The sequence below is a fragment of the Anopheles arabiensis genome, chromosome X (genome assembly GCF_016920715.1).
Source record: "Anopheles arabiensis isolate DONGOLA chromosome X, AaraD3, whole genome shotgun sequence".
Classification (NCBI taxonomy): domain Eukaryota; kingdom Metazoa; phylum Arthropoda; class Insecta; order Diptera; family Culicidae; genus Anopheles; species Anopheles arabiensis.
In genome coordinates, this window is record NC_053519.1 from 2,304,403 (window position 1) to 2,318,085 (window position 13,683).

Here is a 13,683-nt window from a genome sequence, read left to right on the forward strand (position 1 = left end):
TGTTTGGAATATGAATCAAAATCAAGGTTTCTTATGGTAAACTGAGCTATACAGAGTTATGGCAGATTAAATGTGAGTAAGTAAGAAAATATTTAATGCCAAAAATGGCTTAAGTGTCCCTATTTCGAACCATTACGGTAGTTATTCTATACTAAAAAAAGCCGAAATTTCACAAAATAACACAGCACAAAATGTGCCTTCGTTCTTCATCAGAAACTCAATTAAATGAATGTAAAACTAACTCAACGCCGTCGTCCATCGATAGAAGAAAGTCTAATTTTTTTTTTATTCAGTAGGGACGGCTTTGCCGTATTGCTTAAAAAAAGTCTAATTTTATGCATCCACAACATCTTGACCCTTTCAACAAAACTGATCACACACAAATCCACAATTTCGAGCATAATTCGAGCACATCATAGATAAAAAAATAGAGCATGTGTCACTTGGGCATGAAACGGTTACTACTAGAGCGTTACTAATGGCCTTTTACTTGGGTACTATTTCTAGCACTCCCTTCATCGCGAGTGCGACTTCTCGTCGAGGGCGAAAAATTTTCTTGGTACTTAGTACCTTTACCGATAAAAACGCAAACAAAACATTGATTGAAGTTATTGATGATTTCCATTGAACTTGAGTTTAATAAGAAACAAAAAAAACTCCATGTTGTGGTGCAAATTACCACCCTGATGCATTGGATAGGGGAGGGTGGGTGAAAAACATGAGAAGACGAGTCTGTTTGCAAACCAGACCATTAGGCAGAGCGTTTTGCACGTCAGAACTGCGTGTTTGTTGCAGAACGGCATTAAAACTGATAAATAATTAAAACAAAGTACGCTAAGCGGCGAACCTCGAATTGGGTATGTGCGTTCGCGCGAAGGTTGTAAACGGGGCCGGGCTGAGATTAATTTGAAAAAAAAACCCGCGCATAGTATTGTTCCGTTTTGGTACGTTTCTTACACGCAAAGGGGTGGGGGGAATGAGAGGGAGAAGGTTATCACCTAGCCGGCAATGTACTAGCAACTGATTACAACTATAATGATATTTCCGTGCACTTTTAGTGTTAACTAGATGCGGTGGTTTACGTTTGTTCGAGGCTTTGCGTTATTCATGATTAGCGGATTGAACTTGATGGGGGGAGCGCGCAGAAAAGTAATGAAGTTAACAATAGCGACTAGCCTCTAAACATGTTGTTCCAAAAACCCTTGTATCTGGAAAGGTCGTGCATTGAAGAGAGGGAGAGAGAGAAAAAAAACAAGATGCATCCGAAAACTAGATCAATCGACAAAAACGGAAGCGTACAAAATGTGATAATGATGTACAGTGTTCATACTGCTGTCGTGTCACACAATTAGCAGCGAGGTTAGGCAACCATTTTTTAAGGATCGAGCAGTAGTAAGGGTGAGGAAGAAATGAGGTTTTTTGTCTGCTGTTAAATAAGTCACATCCAGTGTGTGAGCAATGTTCAAGGTGTCTTCAAGAAGATGTTTTTGTGTGGAAGGTACTACAAGTTGCTTCAAACGTTAACGACTTTGGAACAGTTTAAGCTGCCCGAATGGGCATCAAACATTTGCGCGTCAGGTTTAGCAGTCTTTGGAATTACAGACAAAATAGGATTTCTCAAACCATTGCTCAGATCATTCCTCAGATGTTAGCGTTGCTTTCCGATGCATTTGCTTAGTTATTTACTCCAATAATTTCATCTGGCTTCCGTAGCCTACATAGAATACTTTAACTTAGACCTACATCTATACTTGTGCAGAGCACCAAAACTCACGAAGAACTTTAAAACATCTAGGAACTAAAGGACAGATCGACAACACTAAAGCTAACATTGGCCACTTTTCTCCGATTTTTCCATGTATTAAGCCCTAACAATTAGCAGCGTAGCCTGTAAGCTGAGAGCTGAAATCGATTTCTCCATGACAGCCTTCTTATTCCTGTAAAATTCTCTCCTATCGATTTTAGTAATCTGTGCCGGGGTCCAAGCAACAAACACATATTCAATGATCGGACGGACAAAACAACAGTAGTTGCACTCGAAGTAATAACAGTAGTTGATTGGAACTCGGATCGGACCTAAGTATAAAGCCTAAAGTTCGGTTTCTGTTGGTAATGATAGCATCAAAATGTTGATCATCAGCATATAATACCATTAAACAATTCGGTACTACCAAAACTACGTCATTGATAGAGAGTTTAAACAGTAACGGACCTAGTACGCTTTCTTGAGGAAAACATGTGACATTGGAGTAATCTTGCAGGATGCTTTCTCTTATATTGACAGCCAAGGTACGATGGTATAGGTAAGAGACAATCGATTTGACTAAGTCACATCGGAGACTAATTTTGAAAAGCTTCTGTCTCAATGTAAAATGATCAACGCGATCAAGGGCCGTATTGTAAATAGCATCAACTTGAGTGTCTTTATCAATGTGCGAGTAGCTGTACTGCTGTAATCTCACGACATTAGTAGCTGTAGATCGGCCAGGGTAGAAGCCATGTTGACGTGGAGTTCGCTCAGATCTATGCACTCAGGCAAATAATTTAGTAGTGCTAGGACCAATTGTTCGAATGCCACCTTCAGTTTTCAAACATTCCTATCGTAGAATCTAACACACTAAAGAGGGACAGGGCCGGTGGGAGGAGTGGTAGTTTGTTTTTTTATGAGGTCCCAATCAGGCATTGCGGAGCATTCTAAATGGTTGAATGCCGAAACCGACGCCGAATGCCGTTCGAGCAGGGCAGCGTTACGTGTGTGGAATAATTGCCGATCCAAGCACTGGACCGCCGCCGTTCTGATAGCTGACCGGAAAGCTTCATTATGCCGCTCAACGCTTTAACGCCTTCCACTCCCTCCCCAGACTCAAGGATAACGAGCGATACTGCTAGCTTGGGTCATTCGCGAGGGGGCGGCGTGGCGTGTCTGCCCACTGTGACGGAGCTTGGCGAGGCGGCACAGGCAGCGCCTTGCAGCGTTATATCGAGCGTCAATAGCTTCTTTGTTTCGCTCCCGGGCAAGGGTGAGCACATTAAAGCTAGCCACCCACCAACCTCCCCCTCCCGTTATGGGGTACCATAAACGTACGTGAAGCGGGAAGTCGAAGTGTTCGAATCGTGGCGGCATAATGCAAATATCGATGCGTATCGCTATTCCATTTTGGTTCTCTTTGGTCGACCAATCCCCATTCCTCGTAGCCGATTGAGGCTGTTTGGGGTGGTTAGGGACAGGCTCGCGGTGGTGGGCGTGCGGGAGATTGGGAGAGGTTGGCCGTTCGGTGGCTTATCAACAGCTTATGCAAGGTTGTTTGCAATATCGTGCGTATTGTGCGTTAGATTGTAGACGGGTTCGCAAAAAAAAAAGCGTTCGCACAAACGGAGCTAATGAGCCGATAGCGTAAGTTGGTTCGGCTTTGGGTGAGGTGGGGGAGGGATCGGAGCTATGAGCTGTTGGAGGTGAAGAGGGCGATGGATTATGAACCATTCAGCTAGATAACGATCACTCAACAAAACGATCGGGACTAGATCAACACTGCCACTGCACACGATCTTTCCAGAAGTTTAATGTCATAACGTTTGCAATAAAACATTTGGAATTTTTCGACTGGTTTTAGTAAAACAAACTATACGAGATCATTTTGTTTCCATGAACATCCTTTGAAAGGTATATATTTAAGCTTCCAAACAACTTCCAACAAGTCTACAACCTTGCGAGCTGCCTGTCGTCAGTTATCGCGTTAGTAGGATTGGTTCGCGTAATAGGGTGTCATATCGAAATTCAGCCGAAATTCGCTTGTATTGCCACTGCGAAGCCTGTTGACGCGATTCTGCTTCCTGCTATGTTTGTTTATGTTTCCGAGGTACTACTTCACTGTTTGGCCGGTTGCATCGACCTCCCGGCTAAGCAAACGCATCGTTGTAACGATTTTTGCTTCTGTCTTCATTTTCAGCATCTTTTGGAGCTTGTTGGCGCTCAGGGTCGTCAGGCATTGGGAAGTGGGATTTTTTTCGATGCTTTGATTGTTATCTAATAGTGACAAGATGTTGTAGATATTGAAATGGGCCTATAAGACGTGCTGTTCTTTGATCACACACGCTTCTAAACGAAGGTACTTCACTTTTTTGGCCATTATGGTTAGAGTTCAACTGATAGAGGTGTCAAATTTTGTTTGCTGACTCCTGGGATACCATTATTCAAAGTTCAATCAACGTGTCATTAGTTCGGGTGTAGATAAATCCATGATAAATTGACAATTTTGTCCATTTTTTTATGTAAAACTTATTGCTTACTAGAATGAAACTTTTTTGATTTTTTGTGATACGAAGGATGCGAATATGGCACCGCACGAAGAAGCGAAAAGCATTTGCATTAATTTAGGACTCTTGGTTCTGTAAAGGTCTCACTATTCAAGCCACTATATAACAATGCAGTTACTCTTATCGTATCGTACTCCCCGTAGACTTACATCACTTGATGCCTTTTTCTTTCCTTCTTTCTTCCTACTGTCTAACCCATTACCCTAATGCATGCGAGACAAGCATTACCTTAATTCGATTTTTATTTTAATTACTCTCTTTTTCATTTTATCCAACCCTAGTCTACTACATAATGTACAGAGCGCTGAGCACCGGACCAACCGGTGGGAAAGGAGTTATGTTCCCGAAAAAAAAAAAACAATAAAAAACAACATTCCGGGAAACGCATTCAAACACTTTTACAACAATCGTTTTGCGTGCACATTACGCCAGGTGACGATAGTACACGAAATGGCCAGTTACGACATGATCGTAATCGAGGCAAATTTCGGCCCCCATGATGTCATTCACTTATGCACATGAGGCTGTGTACGGCTCGTCGCTGCCGCGTCGTTTCGCCCGTGAAGTCTCCGATGCGCGGCGTCTCGTAGCAACAACAGGCGGCGGCACTGACAGATGTTTCTGAGTGTGTGTTTATCGCTACCCTATTTGCCGTTGTCCCAGCAGTTGAGAGATTCGCCAGTACGCACGGCTAGTGGTTGCACGGATGAAATTTTGAATGGCGTGGAACAACAACAAAACCAAAATGGTGTACAACCAATTAGAACGAGCGGTACGCGCGCGAATGGTACCTGCGAAACGATCAGTCGGGTTCCATTAGTGGAGTTTTTGTTGCTGTTGATAAGCTGAGCGGATTTTTTTGTTGTTGTTGTGTCCGGTCGCATGTGTGCTCGGCAAGGAGCAGACATGTTCGAGTGGGACTACTTCACGCTGAAGTGTTTGATTGCGGGCTGAAGGATTGCGATGGGATTAGGAACGACTTGTGGAACGGAGGTTTACAAGAGGTTGACGCTAAATTTTGGCTGCAAGGCATACATTTTTGCCTCTAACGCTCCTGTTTTTGATTGAAAATCATCAATTCCCGTCTCTAGTGGAAATAGCGACAAAATTAATGCCTTAAAGACAAACATTGATGACGATGAAGGCAAAAAATGGGGCTTTAGAGTCCAATAATCTGTCAAAAATTGATACCTTGGAGACAGACATTGGTGACTAACAGGCAATAATTAGTCACGGCGATTGATTTTTACTGATAGACATTTGAAGTATCAAACTGGAACAATAAATATGTGTATTAATAAGCGATTACAAGACAAAATCGAGCAAATAGTCAGGTTTTGTATTGGATTTCATAGTAATTATTTTCGGTTTTGGAGATTTAGTAAGTGAGTGACATAAAAAAAAGTAAATTATTTTCATGAAAACATTACTTGAAATGGGTAATGTTTTTTTTTTGTTTTCGTACCTGTTGCAATCACCAAACCAGCACCATTTGCTCCGTCTGCCAACAAAACCAACAGCTTAATTATCTTTACATTTTTAATCACGAGCTCGCAATCTCGTAACCATGTGCTCTGCGTAACAGGAAAAATAAAATTCAGTGAAAAAGGGAAGAGCCTTAAGTGAGACCAACGGAGCAATTCGTTCCACCAGCGAAAAAATGCGTCACCAGCAGCAGCAGCACTGGTGCAACTGTCCGTGTTACCCAGGGCTGCGTAAGTACGCCGAATTAATTTGTGACACTCTATTACAGCCTACGGCGGCTAGCGGGGGATAGAGACGGTGTGACGAAAGGCAAATCTTAAATCCCGAATCGAAAACAGCAACAGGGAATGGCAGGGAACCAGTCGACGGCCAAAACAAGAGGGTTTTATTTCGGGTCTCAAACTCTCTTTCACTATGTTGATGATCTAGCTGGGTTGTGCGGTAGTGGTTGCAGGGGTAGGAGGAGGAGGAAAAGGAGGAAAGTGAGATAGTTTCCATACATCTCCGTTTCAGCGGGAATCTGACGAAACTCACCGCAACACCAGAAATGTGATCGCGTAAGCCGCGTGTGTTTTGTGCAGTTTTTCCTCAATTTGTAGCCGTAGGTTGCCCTGTTGTGTGTGATTCAGTTTCGCTATTAAAGGGTTTGGTATACATCCATGCCTTGTTTTTGGTGAAGCGTTGTAGTAGCACACATTTGCCCCTCATCGGCGATCGCGTCACGCTAATGATGAAAGAGTGTGTGTTTTTTTTCGCTGTTGTTGTTCGCTTTACTAGTTTGTCGCAACTGGCACGAGACGCACAGAAGCTCATCAGCGCAAAGTCGGAACGAATCCGTGCCTTGCCAGACAGGCGCACCGTTGCGTTGCGATCTTTTACTCCTAATTTGTTCGATTTGCAAGAGAAAGATTGCCACCGCCGCCGCCGGGAGGGATGCTGATTGAATTAGGCACTGGCAAGCAAACGCGCTGGGCAGGGAAGCGCCGTCGCCTTTGTCCATTGCCTAATGCCGTTGCGGTTGCGAAATGTATATGTAGGCTAGAGATCGTCCCTGGAGTTGATTGATTTTTAAAATCAGTGAGAGTGCTTGTGCCAGCGTCTTTACTTTCGCCCGTGGTCAAAGATCCGCTCGGTTCGATGCACTCGCCTGTTCCGCTCAGGGACATTCTGCACTCATCGCAAGCGAATTGAGCGAAGAAGAGTAGCAGCAGCGAGAAAAAAACGGCACGTAATTATGTCAGATCACATACGTGCGCACGTGGCCAATTCTTCCAAATGATGCAGCAGACGGAGGGGACCTCTGATCTGCTCCGATCAGCTTGGATTCAAAATTAACTTTGAGCAACCAATAATGAACTGCAACCGAATCGAGGTGTGAATGATTTATGGACTTTTGTTGAACGACATGGCAAAAAAAAACGGTAGCACACAGCAGCAGCATTAGTAGAAGCTTTTCAACAAACAGTTCGGTAATTTAAGGTACAAACGAGTTGCGACACACTGCACAGCCATTATAATTCACGCCCGTTAAGCAGTGGAGGACTTAAACGGATCAAACATGACACTACGGATACCTCATCAGATTTTTCCGTGGCTGTATGTTAATTTGGCAAACATAGGTCGCATTCGATGCAGAGGTAGAGGCATGGCGTGACGATTTGATGTTGGTGTAAATATCGATTGCTTAAGAAAAGGGGGGATCACAGAAAAAGGAAATATATTAAGCTATTTGTATAATTATGTAATTCTTCAATTTAGAGAATGAAGATTTGAAAGAAAAAAGATAAAGAAATATCACTTATTTAAGTATCAGCGGACTATAAATAAATTCGTGCGCTTTTAGGAAAGGTGTCAATAACTTGTTGTACTTTGGTGGAGTGAAAAAAAAACGTAGTTATTTAGAAACATCATCTTTAGAGTTTCCACTACTAGTAATTTCACCATGTGGCAGATCTTGGAGAAGATGGCTGAATACAGACACGACACATAGCATCTCTTCATTGACTTTAAAACCGCATACGATAACATAGCCAGTTTAAAACTGTACGACGCTATGAGGTCTTTTGAAATCCCGGCCAAACTGATAAGGCTAATTAGAATGACTATGACCAACGTCACTTGCCAGTTGAGGGGGGATGGAAAACTCTCAGGATCTTTTGCTACCACCAAAGGTCTACGCCAGGGGAACAGACTTGCCTGTCTCGTGTCTCCAACTTGGCGCTAGAAAGGGCTATCCTTAACTCGAGGGTGGAGACTTCGGGAACCATCTTCTATAAATCAACCCAGATCCTTGCATATACTGATGATATAGACATCATTGGTCTGCGGTTCTCCTATGTAGCAGAAGATCTCATCTGCTAAGGGATCGAGCAGGTGGCAGAGAACCTCGGATTGCAGATAAACGAGGCAAAGACCAAACTGTTGGCTTCAACATCAGCGACCCTACCAATAAATAATCAGAATATATGTAGGCGTGACGTGCAGATAGGTGAACGCACTTTTGAAGTCGTCCCACAATTCACCTATCTTGGGTCAAAGGTCAGCAACGACAACAGCATGGAAGCTGAGTTGCGCGCAAGGATGCTGGCTGCCAATCGGTCATTCTTCAGCCTGAAAAATCAGTTCACCTAAAAGAACCTGTCGCGACGGACGAAGCTGGGACTATATAGTACCTATATAGTTCCAGTAATCACATACGCCTCTGAGACATCGAAACTGTCCAAATCTGACGAAACCCTTTAGCCGCGTTCGAGAGGAAGATGCTCAGAAGGATACTTGGCGCCGTATGTGTGGAAGGACAATGGAGGAGCCGCTATAATGACGAGCTATACGAGATGTTGACCATGTTGTACGCATGGAAACGAACGACCCAGCCCGTAAAGCATTAAGACTGGGATAACGGATTGAAAGACGAAGACGCGCGAATGTGAGCGGTTTCGGATACTCCTGAGGCAGGCCAAGACCACAAAGCGGTCGTAGTGCCGGATAAGTAAGTAAGTAAGTAATTTCACTACGTTGGATGTAACATTGCAATTGTAATAGCTCCAAACATGGTAACTTTTGTAGCTAAAAGTGTGTGTTTTTGTGGAGAGCTCTGTTTCACTATTGATAATATAGAGAAAACTCCGAAGGGGCCTATATGACACACTTCAAGTATGTTCTTCTTCCTGTGCGGACATACCGGCCTATATAGGCATTCGAGCACGATTTCAACCACGCAGCCGAATTGTCAGTTCTTGCTAAGGGGGTCGGTCCAATTGAGACTTGTACGAATTGACGATTCTGCCATGGAACACTTCAAGTATGTAAGCAAGTAATTTCCCATCGCTTAAAAGCAAGCAAAGCTATCAGAACTCTATGTCAACAAGCTATGGAGAACTGGGTCTCATATGGGAATAGGCCAGCAAGCGACGAACCCCGTTATTATTTGAAAAAAAGTACTAAGAAACACTGAAAATGGAAGTTTTATCCCCTCCGCTGTGTAGCCTAGACATGAAACCTTCGGATTAATGTCTGTTCTAGTCGTTGGAACATGATCTGGCTGACCAGCACCAGGTAAAATCGAACGAACTTATTTATGGTCCAAGTCTAAAGAATAAAATAGTATCAAAGAAATTAAATGAAAAACACGTCCACATTAAATAAGATCAAATTTTGTACAAAAAGCGAGATGCAGATCAAATCGAATGACTCTGAACCGAAACATTTTCATATAATGATGCAACAGAATAGCATGTGAAGTAGAGCATTTCAGCTGTTCGATGAACTGTAGTAGATAGTTGATCAGTATGTCGACTAATTTCGCCTTAAATTAACAAAAAAATAGTTAATTGCCTTAGTTGCGTCATACTGCATTAAGCTGTTACCCTAATGCTATGCATCTTTTCATTCTTACTGCCGCATAGAACATTACTCTAGTATCATTGAGATTGATCGGAGTGATTCAGATCTGTTTTGCTGTTTTTTGTTAGTTTTGTTAGCAAGCAATCTTGTCGTGGAGATGGAATAATGTTCTATTTAGCAGAAAGAAGGGAAGAAAAAACCTCATTAACGCATTTTCATTACTGACGTCATCAAACACTGCACAGCACGTGGCAAGCGCAAATGATCTCTTTTGGACAGCTAGACACCGAGATCGCAGCCATATACGCAGCTCGCTGCGATACGATTTCCGATCAACTCACCGTCGGAAAACTCTCTCGCTGCTGCTACATTCCACGTAGCTGCGTTAATAATTGCTCCATCGCATCCACAACCGATGCAGCGGGGGTCCCAGCAGCCGCTACTGCTGCTTTGTGCCAATTAGCCGCACTATCTGACAGTTAATTGCTGTCCGATCGTTTGATGATTCGTACAGGACGGTACGGAGTGTTGGGGCATGGGGAAGGAGAAACGTACCCTTAGATCTGGTTCTGATAGTGCTAGCAAAGGCAACAAATGAGTTGGGGCGAGCTACAGTTCGTTAATACGCACATTGATGGGGGCAATTTCAGTATGCAAAAGTGTGCTGTTTGATTGTTTGCCGGGTGCATGCGGGAGAATGGGGCACAACGGTGCATTCTAGCAGCGGAGCGTGGATTAAATGTTGCACTTCACAAGAGTGCGATACAATGAAGTAGCCTTTAACAAGCTACTAGTCTTACAAGTCAGAAATTGTCAGGATACATTATTAGGTTTTTCGGTTTTTAGCACCAATATTTTCGTTGAAAGCATCTAATACTCAATAATAAAGTTACAGCACATGATCAGGTTAGTAGAGTTGAAAGCAATTCTATGCCATTCTAAGAAATCCTAAGGTGCTACGATCATAGAGCCCGTCCATACCATTTTGCTACAGTTTCACATGGCGTTGACGCAGTGTGGGAGATGCAGCAAAGTCGCCCAGTTCCTACAACATCATCAGTATCGTAGTTAGACGTTAATGTAGCATTTGTAGATCTTTCTACACCCCGCTCACACTGTTTCTCTTCCACTCTGCACCCCTGTGAGGGAGTTAGTAATTATAACGAAAATACTTGTTTCTAACTTCTGCGAGAACTGCTGCCCAGCGCATAGCCGGTCGACTTCTACCACTTTTATTGCCCTTAGGTGTGTATCCAGTGTGTAGGGCTTTACATAATAAATTAGTCATCACGAGTTTCCCCCCGCGCCCGTTACAGCCCCTTTCGTCAGGTGTGGTTCTTACTCCCTTACCGTATCGCCATCGGGGGGGGGGGGGGGAAATAAAAAAACGCCACTCGGCCACCGATAGAACAACGTGCTGGGTGACGTGGTAGCGCGTACCCTGCCGTAGTGTAGTGCGCATACACAAAAGGCCACCGTGAAGGTGATGGACATCTGCAGCAGTTGCGCGAGCCCCCACAGCCTCACCTCAGGGTCAGGTGGCTAAGGTCAGGCAGAATCGAACGGCGATCGGTGGCAAGCAGGTGTTTGCATACGGCTGCCAGAGAGTGCAATGCTAGATGTGGGGGATGAATGGGAGGGAGGGTGGTGGCGGGTGAAGAGGGTGGGGGGGGGAGATTGTATTAGAGAGAAGGCAAAGAGCAAGAAACACATCGCACGACGCTCGAGAAGAATCATCTCTGGTTTTATCTCGAGCTCGCACGGATTGAGGTTAATTGTGCGCCACCGTGTGTGTGTGTGTGTGGTGCGCGTGCGCATGTGCTCCGTGGCCATTTTATGAGTGCTAGTTTTTTTTTTACTACTAAGTTTAGATCAAGCGATCCCGGCCACCGTCCCACTTCCTTCTCGTACTCCCCCGTTCCTTCTGATTACCTCTCTCTCTCTCTCTCTATCTCTCTGTTTAATGTATAGGCTGCAATCAGGTCTATCGGATGGCGCCATTACCGACCCTCTGGTGGCAAAAAGTGGAAAGGCAAAATTGAAAAGCAAAAGCTGTTTAGCGGTGCATTAGTCGCTATCAGGAAAACATGTGTGCAGGCAGCGGTACCCCTAGCACCCAATGTTTGATTGTGTACCGATTGGCGAATTAGGGGAAATGTCTTTAATGTCTTTCTAAATTGCTGTCCGGCGCAGGGACTTTCAGGTCGGGCCAGGTCGGTTCATTTCACCCGGACTCGTGGCTCGTTGACTTGCAGGCTGTTTGCAAACGTTTGGCTACAACCTACAACAAGAAGGCAAGAAGGCGGGTTGGTGTTCTGTGGCCATAATTACAATCATTAGCAGGGGGCGGTTCGGTGACGCTTACTATTCGGCTTTTCACTCAAAGTAATTTGGGTGGGGTTTGAACACACGCAAACAAAGCCAATTGATCCAACGAAACAAAACCATTGACAGGTACCGACACAGACGGCACTGACATTTATACTTTATCCCCTTTGAATGTGTTTACAGACAATTTCAACATTCCGGTAAGCTTCTGTTTACGGTCAGCTTGACAAATAAGCAATTTCAGGCCTCGTTCTCTTTCTCTCTTTTGCTTCTTCTCTTTGATGCACACTCTCTCTCTCTCTCTTTCGCACTCTATGCCGAAATTGGTTTGCTAATAGACACTGGATGGCGGCGTGAAAGCATTGCGCTCGACGATCAAAAACGATGAACGGTTGGAATGATAGCCATGGCAGCCAAGAAGACAACTCACAAAATAAACGAACAGTAGCGCTCGTCCACCCAAAAACCTGAAAGAAGAAAAAAAGGCCACAATCGAGAGCAGCAGGAAAGCTGCGCGGCCGCGGCCAGCGTATATTGGGAGATAGCCCGAATAACCCATCAATCTTACGTAATTCGATTAAATCAACAGCGCTGCATAGAAGCGAAGCGAACAAAAGCGTACGAAACAAAACAACCGAAAACACATAAACACAAACACACACAAACATGTACGGTAGTGTAGGACAGGTGAAAAGTGAAAAAGAAAAAAATGGGTAAACTGCTACAAACTGCGAGCTGCTTTCGTGTTACAGATAGGCCGGTCACTGAGGTGTGATAACGTGCATACGGTTGCATGTGTTAGTAGCACGGTACAATGGGGAAGCTGGGCGTAAGACGTTCGTTCCGCTTGAATCGTCCCCAACCAACCAAGCTGTCACTTTCATTTTACTTACTTAGCCTGGAAGCCTGTTGGATCGGACATTTTTTGGAAAAATGCTCTTTTTGTCATTTAAGTTAAATATCGACTACAAGGTGAAAATACAATGATTGTAGTGTGCTAAAGTATGTGTATATTTGATTAACTAAAATTCATTGTCTTTTAAACTATTTTCTGCATTTTCCGTCTTTTATATCATCGTACCATTATATATTAGACATAAGAAAATACACATAATTCTTTGGTGATTACAGTCATAAAGTCAGCAAATACATAAGCTGAATTTGTTGAAACCTTAATTAATTTTTTTTGGGAAAATTTGGATCACTTGAAATTTGCTGTAGTTACTGATGACAGCAATGACGTGTAAGCTCACAGCAACACATATCAAACAAGATAAAAATGATCAGTTTTAATATCATCAGTTTTATTAAATGAATGAGTTGTCGTGATTATTTATCAAAAACTAATCAAAGAACGAGCATGAAAGCAATAAAAATAATTGTTTTCTGGAGGATGAAGCATCCTGTCACCAAAGCGGGAAAGATGGACACATAATTTGTTGATCTATTTTACATCTTATATCAATTGGTAATGAAAAGATATTACCAAATACCTTAAAAAAGGGTATTAGGAAGGTATCAACCATCCAGCAACTAGAGAAAGCATTGAAATAAGAAAGAATGCTGCTATACACCGGAGCGGTCCCGTGGTTCAGACGTCAACTCGAACGACTCAATAACATGCCTGTCATGGGTTCAAGCCTAAAATGGACTGTCCCCCTGTTGCAAGGATCGACTATCCGGGTTGCTGCGTGGTAATAAATTAAATCTCGA